Source organism: Narcine bancroftii, chromosome 2, assembly GCF_036971445.1.
Source record: "Narcine bancroftii isolate sNarBan1 chromosome 2, sNarBan1.hap1, whole genome shotgun sequence".
NCBI lineage: Eukaryota > Metazoa > Chordata > Chondrichthyes > Torpediniformes > Narcinidae > Narcine > Narcine bancroftii.
This window is the reverse complement of record NC_091470.1, coordinates 36,845,601-36,861,521: the sequence shown is the minus strand read 5'-3', so window position 1 is coordinate 36,861,521 and position 15,921 is coordinate 36,845,601. Positions and strand designations below refer to the sequence as shown.

General features: G+C 43.9%; 1 protein-coding gene and 1 long non-coding RNA gene across 4 annotated transcripts in view; one reads left to right on the top strand and one right to left on the bottom strand.

Annotated features, from left to right (window-relative positions):
* Positions 1 to 977, top strand: part of lrrc9 (leucine rich repeat containing 9) — a 168,586-nt gene extending 167,609 nt beyond the window's left edge. Inside the window, exon 36 of the transcript XR_011351144.1 lies at positions 875 to 977. The gene's annotated coding sequence lies outside the window, so the exon portion shown is untranslated. The remainder of the gene's footprint in view (positions 1 to 874) is intronic.
* Positions 1 to 15,921, bottom strand: part of LOC138753383 (uncharacterized) — a 43,550-nt gene that overhangs the window by 25,768 nt on the left and 1,861 nt on the right. The window lies entirely within an intron of this gene.

The following is a 15,921-nucleotide window of genomic DNA, read 5'->3' as shown; positions in this document are numbered from 1 at the left end:
CATAAAGAAGACTGAACCAAACAATGCTGGCATAATGCTTGGCCAGTGTGTCATTTTACAAAGCAAGCTAAAATTCTGGGAGCAAAAGAGCCGGGACATGTAACACAACAGTGTCAGGTTCGGGAGAGACGAGTCTTGACACAAGGGTTTGCAATCAAACATAACTTTTATTAACACACAATTAATAGAAGAGTGTGGGAAAATCATAGAAGGAATAAAACATACATGTGCACAATTTATAAAAAAGTGTGTGAAAATTGTAATGGGAAACAAACAGGGGAGAACGTTACTGGTACACAGGCAATGCAGACATTCACACACTATAAGCAGGGAACCCCTGATCATTGGGAGGCGGCTCTAGTACAACTGTACCTTCTACACACCTTCCTGACCCCAATCGTTGGGAGGCGACTCTAGTACACATGGTACCTGTAGGAATATACACACATTCCCAAACTCTAAATATTGATCTATAGCAATTTGATCAAGCAATACTACAGCTCAGCTTCAGTGCAGTGCACACCTTACCCGGGATCTTTCCAAGTGATGTCCACAGTAGTGACCTGGCATGGAATAGTGTCCGGGGCTAAAACCACGAGGTGTTGGGTTGGGGGGGGGGGGGGGTAGGGTTCTTATATGCCTTCAAAAAGGTACTCGAACACATCCTTTCCCATCCCGGACCTGGGCTGCTAGATTGCCCTTTTTACACAGTTGTCAATTCAGTGCTGTGACTATCTCTGCTGCCAGCTTAAAGGCACTCCCCATTCCATGTTCGTACCTTTCACAAAGGAGGCATGGTGCAATAAAGGTGCAATTCCTGCATTGAAGTGACTGAGTAAAAGGGGCTTATAATTCTTCACACAATGTGTTTCAGATTCCGGTTGTATCATCCTGAGGATCTGGCAAACAAATGGAAGGAAAGATAAAGAGAGGCATGGGTTCCTCGGGGATCATCAGTTTGGCACAGTGAGCAACATCTTGGATATCAAAATGTCTGTATTTGACATAAAACAGAAGTAAGAAATAACCCGTGTGAAGGTTATTAACCAATTGCATGGTGACAACTCCTTGCATGGAGCCTTCTTCGTGATTGTATCAACATGGAATCGCTGGTGACCCTCCATGTTGATGCAATTATGAAGAAGACTTACTGGTGGTTATACTTTGTGAGGAGATTCTGTACACCACCAAAGATTCAGTGTCCTGTGGAGAGCATTCTGGCTGGTTGCCTCACTGTCTGGTATGGAGGTGCCAATTCTCAGGACATGAAAACACTTGAGATTTATTAAGTCAGCCTGCGACATCAGGGGCCCCAGTCTTCACTCCATTGAGGACATCCACAAGAGGCAGTGTCTTAAGAAAGCAGCCTCAATCCTCAAGGACTCCCACCACCCAGGCTGTGCCCTCTTCACTCTGCTACCATTAGGAAAAGTTTCAGGCACCTGAAGACGAGCACTCAATGGCACAAGGACAACTTCTTTCCCTCTGCCATCAGGTTCCTGAATGAACAATGAACCACAGACACTGCCTGACTTTGACTTTTTCTTGCACTAATTTTATTTATTTTGTAAGGTGGTTTATATAAATGTTTCCATTGTGATGCTGTCACAAAACAACAAATTTAGTGACAATAAATTCTGATTCTGAATTAGCTTCACGGCCAATGCAACAGAAACCACAAATGTCTCTGTTTACGATGCAATTAAGCTCGGCTACTTACGTCTCTTCGTAATGTCTTCAAATGCAGTTAATACTTTCCCCAATTTTCAAGTATATGGAAGTTACAGTTAGACAACTCTAGTATTGCAATTTCATTCATTTACTCGCATTTCAGCAAAAGGATTCATTCTTTTTAATTTTGGCACACAAATCTGACACATTCCATCACAATCCATTGTGGGCTGATTTGAGTATCAGAATGATGGTTGCAACCACTTATCCCTTCCATTTGGTTCTTTGAAGGAAGCAAAAGCAAGCACAGGAAGAGGACATGCTCTGCTCATGTCAGAGGGGAAACCCCTCCAAAAAAATCATAGGGACAAAAGCTATGACAGGAAATCGAAACGATGGAATATTTACTTGGGCCTGAATACACACAAGATTTTATATTATAATAATGCATCATATATGCACAGGTATTAGTCCAATTCTATGGACTAATTTTTAGGGTAAACTTTAGGGGTTCAACTATTACATGCATACAACTTTTGACCATGCAAACTAACTGCATCTTTTGAGGCATTGGGAGCTTGGATGGGCAGGTGGCCAGGGCCTAAACGAGAGTCCGCAGTTGGGGCATCGGGAGCTCAGATAGGCGGGAGACCGACGTGAGGGTTCACAGTCGGGGTGTCGGGAGCTCTGGTGGGCGGGTGGGCAAGGCAAGGTCCACAGTTGGGGTGTTGGAAGTTCAGATGTCCAGGTAGCTGAAAAGGAATCAACACAAGTAGATAGGGTGATAATGAAGGTGCACTGGATACTTTCCTTCATTTGTTGGGCCTTTGAGCATAAATGTTAGGGTGTCATACTGCAGCTGCAGAAAACTTTGGTTGGGTCATATTTGGAGTATTGTGTGCAGTTTTCATTGCCACACCATATGATGGATGTGGAGTCTTTGAAGAAGTACTAACATTGCTAACATTGGACAACATTAGCAAGAAGGAGAGGCAGGACAAACATGGATTGTTTTCTCTTAGACATGAAACTTGGAGGGGGGTGACCTGATAGAATAATATAAAACTATGAGAGCTGTAGAAAGAGTCCTTTTTACTTCAAGGTGCAAATAACAAATGTTAGGGATATATGTAAAGTGAAGGAGGGAGGGAGGCTTCTTTTTAAACACAGATTGGTGGATGTCTGGAATGCACTGCCGGGGGATGGGGTGGAAGTTGTGGTAACAGATATGTCTGTGAAGTTTAAGCAGCATTCAGATATGCACATGAACAGGTTATAGATGAAGGGATATGGGTCATATTCAGGCAGATGACATTAAATTGACATTGTGGCCAGCACAGACTTTATGGGCTGAAAAGCATGCTGGACTGCTGTGTTCCAAGGGGAAATCTATTCGCTAGAAGAATGGTCCATATAATGTAAATTTTGACTCTGGAATTGAATTGATCAATTATTTTTTTCAATATTGAAATTAAATGGAAGTAAATCAATATATTCACAGACAGGATGTTGGTCACACTATATTGAGCATGGTTTCACTCTTCTCAATTTCAGGGGTCAGATCAGTACAATATTGCTCTTTTTATATTAATGAGATTTCCACATTGTTGCACAACATCATTGGTTAAGTAGAACAGTGACAGGTTAAAATTCTGGCACTGGATGAAAAATGCTGTCAATTTCAGGGATACTGATGATTTAATTTGGAAGGGCAATAAAAATCATCAACCCATTTTCTGTTTATTGTTAAATGAAGCACTTGTGTGTGCCACCTTAATTGTGTCTGATTGCTACTTGAGTTTCATAGTTACTTCCATGTTTGCAACTCTATCTTGAAAGGTCTGCGCCTCTCCAAATCATCCAATATTAATCAAGGAGTGTGGCTAAAAACATTACCATCACAAAATCAACCCAGGAAATCATCACCTCACAAAATTGGAATCTTATTTATTTGATTGATGTTATAGAGTTTTCAGTACTAAGAGAGCACCTCACAGGACTAATTTAAGTTGATTGTAATTGTGATACACAGGAAAATCATTTATTACTGTATATATTTTTAGTTACTCTTCTCTTTTCTTTGACTTGGCTTCGCGGACGAAGATTTATGGAGGGGTAATCTCCACGTCAGCTGCAGGCTCGTTTGTGGCTGACAAGTCCGATGCGGGACAGGCAGACACAGTTGCAGCGGTTGCAAGGGAAAATTGGTTGGTTGGGGTAGGGTGTTGGGTTTTTCCTCCTTTGTCTTTTGTCAGTGAGGTGGGCTCTGCGGTCTTCTTCAAAGGAGGTTGCTGCCCGCTGAACTGTGAGGCGCCAAGATGAACGGTTTGAGGCGATATCAGCCCACTGGCGGTGGTCAATGTGGCAGGCACCAAGAGATTTCTTTAGGCAGTCCTTGTACCTCTTCTTTGGTGCACCTCTGTCACGGTGGCCAGTGGAGAGCTCGCCATATAACACGATCTTGGGAAGGCGATGGTCCTCCATTCTGGAGACGTGACCTACCCAGCGCAGTTTGATCTTCAGCAGCGTGGATTCGATGATGTCGGCCTCTGCCATCTCGAGTATAATGAGTTACAATGATGTGTAGAATGTTATTTTGATTCCAAGTACTTGTCTTCAGATGGAATTGACCAAGTCCTGTGTTCAAGAACTCTTTTGTTTTCCCAAGTTCCAATCCATAGAGCAGGCTTTTTTTCTTCCGATTTCTACATGAAACTGCTCAAAATAATGGAGCATGCGAAGTTTTATTTTTAAAGTTGATTTCTTTAAACAATAAAGCAGAAATAACTATGGATGTTTTGTATTTCTTTTAAATATATTATCCCCAAAATAAATATTCTGACATATCATCAAAAAAACTGTTTAAAATTGTTCTCTGAGAAATTAAATGCTTCAAAAAATATTCATAATCCAATGAAATATTAACCATGTGGTCATGTTTCATAAAGAATTTGCCAAAAGAATAAAGATTCTGATTGGAATGACCCATCAGCAGAGAGCGGAGGAAAGAGCAAAGTAGTCATTTTATGAGATTTTGTAATTCAAGTTCAAGTTCAAATTTATTGTCAGAGTACATACAAGAAATCACATACAACTCTAAGACTATTTTTCCTGTGGGTCAGGCAGAATTTTAAAAAAATTAGACTTACAGCACTGTGACAGGCTAATTCGGCCTTACGAGTCCGTGCCGCCCAATTTATACCCCTGGTGCGTTTTGAAGGGTGGGAGAAAACCGGAGTCCCCAGAGATCACCCACACAGAATAGGGGAGAAAGTGCAAACTCCTTCAAGAGAGCAGGAGATTCCAACCCAGAATTTATAGGTTGTGCAACTGTACTTAAAAAAAAGATATATATACAAAAGAGAGAAATGTAAACAAATTGACTGTGCAAATACATACAAAAAAAATTAAGTGATAAATAATGTACAAAGTAAGAGTCCTTAAAAGAGCCTCTGATTGAGTCTGTTGTTATGAGCCATGGTGGAGGGGAAACATCTGTTCCTGAACCTGATGGAGTGAGTCTTTCTTTTTCAATCTTTTTTTATTGGTTTTTATAATAAATACAGTACAATGAAAAAAGGGAACAAAACTGAAAATACAAGATCACATATGTATATATATCAAGATAAAACTTCATACCATATAAACTTAGTCCCCACCCCCTCCATTGCACTGGATGAAGACAGAAAAACCATCAAAAATATTATATCTATATATAATATATATAATATATATATCTTTGGCTTGGCTTCGTGGATGAAGGAGGGGGTAAAAAGTCCACGTCAGCTGCAGGCTCGTTTGTGGCTGACAAGTCCGATGCGGGACAGGCAGACACGGTTGCAGCGGTTGCAGGGGAAAATTGGTTGGTTGGGTGTTGGGTTTTTCCTCCTTTGCCTTTTGTCAGTGAGGTGGGCTCTGCGGTCTTCTTCAAAGGAGGTTGCTGCCCGCCAAACTGTGAGGCGCCAAGATGCACGGTTTGAGGCGTTATCAGCCCACTGGCGGTGGTCAATGTGGCAGGCACCAAGAGATTTCTTTAGGCAGTCCTTGTACCTTTTCTTTGGTGCACCTCTGTCACGGTGGCCAGTGGAGAGCTCGCCATATAACACGATCTTGGGAAGGCGATGGTCCTCCATTCTGGAGACGTGACCCATCCAGCGCAGCTGGATCTTCAGCAGCGTGGACTCGATGCTGTCGACCTCTGCCATCTCGAGTACTTCGACGTTAGGGATAAAAGCGCTCCAATGGATGTTGAGGATGGAGCGGAGACAACGCTGGTGGAAGCGTTCTAGGAGCCGTAGGTGGTGCCGGTAGAGGACCCATGATTCGGAGCCGAACAGGAGTGTGGGTATGACAACGGCTCTGTATACGCTTATCTTTGTGAGGTTTTTCAGTTAGTTGTTTTTCCAGACTCTTTTGTGTAGTCTTCCAAAGGCGCTATTTGCCTTGGCGAGTCTGTTGTCTATCTCATTGTCGATCCTTGCATCTGATGAAATGGTGCAGCCGAGATAGGTAAACTGGTTGACCGTTTTGAGTTTTGTGTGCCCGATGGAGATGTGGGGGGGGCTGGTAGTCATGGTGGGGAGCTGGCTGATGGAGGACCTCAGTTTTCTTCAGGCTGACTTCCAGGCCAAACATTTTGACAGTTTCCGCAAAGCAGGACGTCAAGCGCTGAAGAGCTGGCTCTGAATGGGCAACTCAAGCGGCATCATCTGCAAAGAGTAGTTCACGGACAAGTTTCTCTTGTGTCTTGGTGTGAGCTTGCAGGCGCCTCAGATTGAAGAGACTGCCATCCGTGCGGTACCGGATGTAAACAGCGTCTTCATTGTTGGGGTCTTTCATGGCTTGGTTCAGCATCATGCTGAAGAAGATTGAAAAGAGGGTTGGTGCGAGAACACAGCCTTGCTTCACGCCATTGTTAATGGAGAAGGGTTCAGAGAGCTCATTGCTGTATCTGACCCGACCTTGTTGGTTTTCATATATATATATATAATATATATAAATAATATATATAATATTATTTATTATTATTATATTATTATTATAATAATTATAATTATTATTATAATTATAATTATTATAATAATAATATATATAATATAATATAAATAATATATATAAAAAAACCTCACCTAACTTACTTTATTAAAAAAACTAACCAAAAAAAACACATCTAAGCAGCTTATCCTGATGGTTACATATATTTTGTAGCTTTTGATTCATACCGTGAATCAAAAACTGTTGTAACCGTGGCCAGAAATGTTAAATGAGGAACTGAACTCCCACTCTTGGTTACCCAGCGAAATGAAATGACAGACACAGAGGTTTCTTTACTTTGATTCTCAAGACATAGACTATTTACACAAAATGGCATAAACTTTTTATAGTATTTAAACAAGCTTGTGACTTCAAGTCACAAGGCAATCTTGTGAGTCCTTTAGTTAATGGTGTGGTGATATGTAATTACACCACTAGGTCACCAGGGGTCATCCTGGTGACCTTGTATATAAAGCAGTCCAGAGCTACAGTCTAACCTTCCGGGTTCGTCTTGCAGAGAGACAAGACCTCTTAGTGTACATATTAGTTTATTAAAGCTATCTTATACTCGCACTGCTGGTGTGGTTATTGTCAGTACAATTTAATAAACTAATATGATAGCTACTAGGATGGAAGTTGCTTCTGCTCCAACGCGCATTCCCGACCACCTGGAGACTCTTCCTGAGGAATGGAATCTGGGGTCGACCAGCACACACGTGCATCCGAGGACAGAGACGGCGAGGACTTCTGTACTGGGATCATGGTGGAATGCGGGGAAGACTACAGAAATATGATAGGGCAGGTAAGAAACAGCCAAGAGCCCTGCCTGCCCATGGGTTCGCCAGTACAGGTGCCACCGACCCAAAACACCGGTCCGATCAGAAAGGGGCCACTACAAGCGCGGGTAGAAGGATCTCCACAAGTTGTGCTCCCGATCGCCACGTATGTGCAGAATTCCCAACCACTCCTGAGCCAGAGAAAGCAGACACCGCTACCGTCACTCTCCCAGCAGCAGTTTCCCCAGTAACACGGAGACCTTACGCTACCACTGGGATCACCCCCTAAGCCGGCTGCAAACGTCCCAAAGCCAGAGACTCAGCCAACAGCCCTAAGCACCCAGGTTACTCCTCCAGCAGACACAAGCCCCACAGAGGCTCTACCAGCAGCAGCCAATACCCCAGGGTCCGCCCTTGCTACAACTAAGGGTTCAGGGACTACAGCTTAGCCATGTGCTATGACCAGACAGGCTGGAGCTCGACCCCAGAAATCCTGGAGCCGGCACACACTTTGGCCGCTGGCAGAGATGCTTTCTGAATTAATTGGAGGGTGCTGAGGAGCTATTAATGCTGCTGTTAACGCAGGTGGGAGACCACCCTTACTCCCTTATACAGGATGCCAGGTCCTACCAAGAGGCAATGAGCATTTTACAGAGGCATTACAGTGAGGGGCATAGCAAACTCCACTCTTGTTACAGGCTCATGACCAGGTCACAACAAGTAGGGGAGACCGCCAGAGACCTTATACTCTCTCTGAAAGACCTGGCAAGAGGCTGCAACTTTAAAGCAGTATCAGCTCAGGAGTATGCGGAGGACCTTATTAGGGACAGAATTGTTGCGGGCATACGGTCCACTGAGACGAGACATCGATTGCTGGAGAAAGGAATGGTGGGGCTAGATGAAGCAGAGACTATTGGAGAAGTTTTAGAAAGCACCAGGAAAGAATTGGGGGAGTACTCACAGGACCCTGGGGCTGGGACAAGCGTCACACTGCTGGACTCTCTAGCCCCACGAAAAGAAAAGTAGTATGCTGCCTCACTGGAATTCACAGCAGCAGCACACCTTGAGGATCCCAAGTGCTTTTTTCTGGACAAAGAAAGCACCCCAGAGCCCTCTGCCCTGCCAGAGAAAATGTCTGTTCCAACTGTGCAAAACATGGGTATTATTCAAAAGTCTGCAGAAGCCCCAAGGCCACAGCCAAGGCCCATTATCATGCTAATGAGAGGCGGGAACGCTCTTCTTTCTCCACAGACAAACAGAAGAAGAAGAATGCCATGTGCAGCCAGCCATCTTAGACAAATGCTACAGAGCAGAGGACACAGTCTTCAGGAGGTGAATATGACACCAAGTACTATCGGATGGAAGGACACAAAGGACACGCCAGACTTGCTTCCCTAAGCATGAATCAGGCGAGTCCACACAATTTATCTGATGCCACTGTGTGCATCAAAATTAATGATGTGAGGGTAAATTGCTTAATAGGTAGTGGAAGCACTGAAAGTTTTATTGACCAGGGGTTAGTCAACCACCTTGCCCTCCCCACATGCCCGAGTGAACACCAGATCCTGTTAGCAGCCTTGCGGCCAAGGTAAAATCTAGAAATCCAGGGCACAAAATACGAAGGGTTCAAATCTCCCTCACCTCTGTGCCCCGGTACTATTGGGGTTAGATCTTCAGTGCCAGTTAGGAAGCATTACAATAGTGCACAATGGGCCTCACCCCCCACTACGCCTTACAAAGAAACAACACTGCAGCCTGTCTACCCTAAACATAGAAACCCCTCCGCTGTATGCAGACCTAACCCCAGAATGCATACCAACAGCCACAAACAGCAGGAGGTAGAGCCCGAGGGACAGAGCCTTCATTAGGACAGAGGTCCGCAGGCTACTACAGGAGGGCGTCATAGAGCAGAGCACCAGCCCCTGGAGAGCCCAGATGGTTGTAGTAGTCAGGAGACAAATTGCATGGTAGAGGATTACAGCCAGACAATCAATAAATTTACACAACTAGATGCCTACCCCCTGCCACGCATAGCAGACATGGTCAACAACATTGCGCAGTATAAGGTGTTCTCCACCATAGACCTGAAGGCAGCATACCACCAACTCCCCATTAGAAACAGTGATAATATTTACACAGCATTTGAGACAGACGGCAGGCTATATCAATTTCTCCGACTCCCCTTCGGTGTCACCAATGGAGTGTCCCTGTTTCAGAGAGAAATGGACCGAATAGTAGATGAGTTCCAAATGAAAGCAGGGTTCCCCTACTTAGACAACGTGACAATCTGTGGCCACACTCAGGAGAATCATGACACAAATTTAAAACGCTTCTTCCAGGCAGCCGAGGAAAGGAACCAAACATACAACAGGGACAAATGCGTCTTTAGCGCCAGGAAGTTGCCAATCCTGGGCTACATAGTGCAGAATGGGGATATCAGCCTAGACCCAGCCCGTGTGTGCCCTCTCCTAGACCTCCCAGTGCCACACATGCTGAAAGCACTAAAAAGGTGTTTGGGACTGTTCGCTTACTACGCCCAATGTGTCCCCAACCTCACCGACAGGGCCTGCCCAGTTATAAAAGCCTCCGTTTTCCCACTGTGCCCAGCAGCCACCAGAGCATTCAGGGACATTAGGGACCATATCACTAAAGCTACCATGTGGTCCATAGATGAGTCGATCCCGTTTCGAGTAGAAACGGATGCATCTGATGTGGCTCTGGCAGCCACACTAAACCAAGACGGACGACCGGTGGCCTTTTTCTCACGAACCCTACAGGGGTCAGAGGTAAGACACTCAGCACTAGAGAAGGAGGCCCTAGCCATTGTGGAACCAGTAAGAAACTGGCGACATTATCTGGCGTGCAAACACTTCACCCTCGTCACGGACCAACGTTCTGTGGCTTTTATGTTCGATAACCAGGACAGGGGGAGAATTAAGAATGACAAAATCCTGCGCTGGCGGATAAAATTGTCTATATTTAACTACGATATTCTATACCACCCCGGGAGACTCAACGAGCTGCCGGACGCACTGTCCAGAGGCAATTATGCCATCCTTAACCACACGTCCCAGTTGCAGAGCTTGCACAATGAGCTGGGCCACCCGAGGGTCACTAGACTGTTTCACTTCATTAAAACTCAAAACTTCCCATTTTTGGTAGAGGAATTGAGGTTAGTGAACAAGAGCTGCCCCATCTATGTGGCATGCAAACCGCAATTTTACCGGCCAGACAAAGCTACCAAACCTTTTGAGCGTCTCAACCTCGATTTTAAAGGCCAATAATAGATATGTCTATTCCTAAACATAATAGATGAATATTCCCGTTTCCCCTTCGCAATCCCGTGTTCTGATGTATCAGCAGCCACTGTTATAAAATGCCTCCAAACCATCTTCAGCATATTTGGGTACCCGAACTACATACACACAGATAGGGGAGCTGCATTCATGAGCGCAGAAATACAGCAGTACCTGCACGAGAGAGGGATTGCGACCAGTCACACTACAAGTTACAATCCCAGAGGGAATGGACAAGTCGAAAGAGAAAATGCCACTATCTGGAAGAAGGCCCTCTTGACCTTAAAAGCAAAAGACCTGCCTGTAACTAGATGGCAAGAAGTGTTGCCAGAAGCCCTACACTCTATATGTTCTTTGTTGTGTACTGCCACTAACATGACCCCACATGACCGTATCTTTTCTTTCACAAGGAAAGCCATGACGGGCACAGTGCTGCCTAAATGGACGATGACACCGGGACCTGTTCTCCTCTGCAAGCACTGCAGACCCCACAAAGTGGACCGGCTGGTAGATCAAGTGGAGTTGAGGCACGCGAACCCTCAGTACGCCTTCGTCACATTCCCAGATGGAAGAGAAGACTCGGTGGCCACCAGGGATCTTGCGCCAGCCGGATGTGCAAACAACGCGGAGGAAACACAGATGTCTACGGATCAACACGGAGCGCAGCAGCAGTCACTAGAGCAGTCATCCATCGAGTCACCCCAGAGAACTATACCACCCACCCCGGAAATCAGGACCCTGAGTACACCTGCCCCACAAAATATCACCACCCTAGACTTGATGGTAGGACCTAATCCCATACAAGAGGATCCCCAGCCCATCGGCCATATGGCCATCTAGTACTTCCCACTCCCACACCTCCACCAAGAAAGGCCGAAAGGCAGACCGCACTCCCCACCCCTATACCATGACTGAGGAGGTCCAGAAAGCAACGGAAACCACAAAAAATTTTGGACATGAACTTACAAACAAAGGAAGGAGGACGGTGGGGGGTGGGAGGTGGGAGGAATTAATTTTTTTAAGGGGGGGTGAATGTGGTGATATGTAATTACACCACTAGGTCACCAGGGGTCATCCCGGTGACCTTGTCTATAAAGCAGTCCAGAGCTACAGTCTAGCCTTACAGGTTCATGTTGCAGTGACAAGACCTCTTAGTGTACATATTAGTTTATTAAAGCTATCTTATACTCGCACTGCTGGTGTGGTTATTGTCAGTACAAATGGAAGGTTCCCCTGGCAACACCCTCTCCTGGTGACTGTGGGTCACTCTGATTAGGACTCCTTCGCAAAAACCAAAGCTAAGACATATTTCATCTGGAAGAATGAATACATCTAATCACATTAAAAACATTTACATCAAATGGTGGAACGAGTCTTGTGACACCTATACTTTCCTGATTGCAGTAGCAAGTAAAGAGCATGTCCTCGTGGTGTGGATCCTTCATGATTGCTGATCTCTGATGGCAGTGTTCCATGTGTGGTGAACTGCTGTACACTCATTTATCTGGCTCCGCCCTGTTCTGTGACTGTACCAATGGCTCCTCTCGCTTGACCCTGTATAAAGGCTCCAACACCATAACCCCTTCCCAGAAAGCCTGGGTCACAGCACAGGATGACCTTCAAGTTTATCATAAATAAAAGCCTATTGTTCTGTAACTCCAGTCTTTTGATGCTAGTGCATCAATATGTAGATTTTCTCAGTGGTGGGAGAGTTTTGCCTGTGACGTACTGGGCTGTGTCCACTACCTTTTACAGAGCTTTCTACTCAGAGGTATTGATGCAGCCAGTCAGCACACTTTCTACTACATAACTATCGAACTTTGCTAAGGTTTCTATGTCATACCAAACCTCAGAAAACTCCTGAGGAAGTAGAGGCACTGACGTGCTTTCTTCACAATGATGTTAGTACGTTGGGTCCAGGAAAGGTTCTCTGTGATAGTATTATCAAGAATTTACACTTGCTCACCCCTTAATTCTCCAACTTTGCAAAAACTATCCATCTGTGTTTTAAATATATTCAATGAGTTAGCCTCCGATGCTTCCTGGGAAGAGAAATTGGCAGATTCACCATTCACTGAGAAAAGCAGTTGCTCATTTCCATCCAACACCTACTCCTTCAAATCTTGAGGCTATGTGCCCGAGTTCTATTTTCATCTACCAGTGAAAATAACTTTCCTGCCTCTACCTTATCCATCCCTTTCATAATTTTATATGTTTCTCTAAGATCCCCTCTCGTTGTTCTGAATTACAGCAAGTATAGTCCCAAATGATTAAATCTCCCCTCAGAGCTAACCTCCTCAGCTCTGAATCAACCTGCTTGTAGTAAACCACTGTTTCTATATTTAACTGCCTGGACACACCCATTGGCTGACAGTATGGACATACTAGTCAACCAGTATGGACATGCCTCCATTCTATTGTGAGTTATTGGTTTTTGAGTTATTGATATTGTATCACTTCCTCTGTACCGCCTCCAAGATAGGTTCATGTATGGGGCACCAATATGTCTGAGCAGAAAGCCCTGCAAAAGTATGGACAGGGTTCAGTACATCACAGGCAAAACACTGGCAACCATTTTTGAGAAAATCTACATGGAACACTGCCATCAGAGGGCAGCCGCAATTATCAAGAATCTACACCACCCAGGACATGCTCTGTTCTCACTGCTGACATCAGGAATGAGCTAAGGGTGCCACAGGACTTGTACCACCAGGTTCAGGAACAGTTGCTATCCCTCCACTATCAACAAACATAATTAGAGACTAATTTAAGAACTTTGCACGTTATTTAATATTGCATATTTATTTTCTGTATCGCAGTTTGTTTGCACTTCCTTCTTATTTATATTTCATTCTTTTGAATGCATATCTTTCCTTGAGTACAGTTTTTTGCACAATCAGTACGTAGAAATATTGCCTGGCACGTAGTAAAAAGAATCCTGGGGTTGTATGTGATGCAATGTATGACCTTGACAATAAATCTGAACTTTGAACTTTTTGAACTCTGAACTGCTTAGATAGGTCAGATTTGTTTTTGATGGAATAATAGAAGTTGAGGGTAACCTGAGAGAGGTATATAAAATATATGATGCATGGGTAGGGTAGATAGTCAGAATCTTTATCTCATGTTAGGACTTGGAAAAAAAAGAGTAGACTTGAGGTGAGAGGAAGGAGTTTAACAAATTGAATTTGTGTAGATGTATTGAAAGGTCAGCCTGGACGAAGGGACAGAGGGCTCATATTCATGCTGTACACCTTGATGACTATATAAGTACATATTGGAGAGGTAATGCTCATTTATCAGACCATAAGATGTACAGTAGGAACAGAAATAAGCTATTTAGCCCAATGAGTCTGCCCTGCCATTTAATTATAAGATGATCCATTTTCACACTCAACCCCACTGCCTGGCCTTCTCCCCATAACCTTTGATGCCCTGGATAATCAGGAAATCTGTTAATCTCTGCTTTAACTACTCCCAATGACCCGTAGAAACAAATTCCACAGATATACCATCCCCTGTCTAAAGGAATTCCACGACATCTCTGTTCTAAGTGGGCGTCCTTCAATCTTGAAGTTGTGCTCTCTTGTCCTAGACTCTCCCACCACAGGAAGAAACCTTTCTATCTCTACTCTGTCGATGCCTTCCAATATTCAAAATGTTTCAATGAGATCCCCCATCATTCTCCTAAATCCCAACAAGTACAGGTCAAGAGCTGTCAAACACTTTAATTCTCAGAATCATCCTTGTGAACCTTATCTCAACCCTCTCCGATGTCAGCATATCTTTTCTTCAATGAGGAGCCTAAAACTGCTCACAATATTCCAAGTGATGTCTCACAGTGCCTAATAAATCCTCAACATCACATCCCTGCTCTTACATTCTATTCCTCTTGAAATTAATGCCAGTTTTGCATTTTTTTTCTTCACCACCGACTTGGCTTGCAAGTTTACCTTCAGGCTATCCTGCTTGAGGATTTCCAGGTCCCTTTACATCCGAGTATTTTAAATTTACACCCCATTTAGAAAATAATCTGCCTATTTATATTTTCTACCAAAGTACAATGCCATACACTTTCCAACATTGTATCTCATTTTCCACTTCTCCGCCCATTGTCCTAATCTGTCTAACTCCTTCTGCAGCCTCCTTGTTTCCTTGACCCTACCTGCTCCTTCACCTACCTTCTTATCACCTCCAAACATGGCCACAATGCCATTCATACCATTAAATGATTCATTAATAAACAGCATAAAAAGAAGTGGCCCAATACCAAACACTCTGGAACACCACTAACAACTGGCAGCCAACCAGAATATGATGCCTGTATTCTGGCTCTCTGCTTCCTGTTAATTTGTCAATGCTATTCCCAAGCATGTGCTCTTATTTTCTTGTGTGGCACCTTGTCAAAGGCCTTCTGAAATTCCAAATACACAACATCCACTGCATCTCCTTTATACAGCCTGCTTGTTACTTCAAAGAATTCCAATAGTTTTGTCAAGCAACATTTCCCCCCCAACATTTACCCTATCTTGTCATGTGCCTCCAAGTGCTCCATAACTTCATCCTTGACAATCGATTCCAAAATTTTTACCAACCACTGTTGTCAAGCTAACTGGTCTATAATTTCCTTCCTGCTTCCTCCCTCCTTTTTTGAATAGTGGGGTGACATTTGCGAAATTTCAGACCTCCAGGACCATACCCAAATCTATTGATTTCTGAAAGATCATTACCAATGCCTCTGCAATTTCTACTGCTACTTCTTTCAGAAGGGTGGAATCCATCTGGTCTGGGAGACTTATCCATCCTTAGACCATCCAGCTTTCTAAATACCTTCTCTCTTGAAATAGTAACTGTCCTCACTTTCTTTCCCTGATACCCTTCGACATTGTAATTTTTGTGCAAACAATAAAAAAGATGTAAAGATTCATCCATGAAGAGAAATAGTCAGTCCATGTTTCAGGTTGGGATTCTTTTGAGGATTCCGATCTGAAATTTTGTCTAACCATTTCTACCCATCATGGATTCAATCTGACTTGCTGAGTCCCTCCAGCTTCTCATTCTTAGCTCAAGATTCCAGCATTTGTGCTTCTCCATTGCAATTTTTGTACAATGAACAGAAAGATTGCAGTAATAAGGTTCAAAAG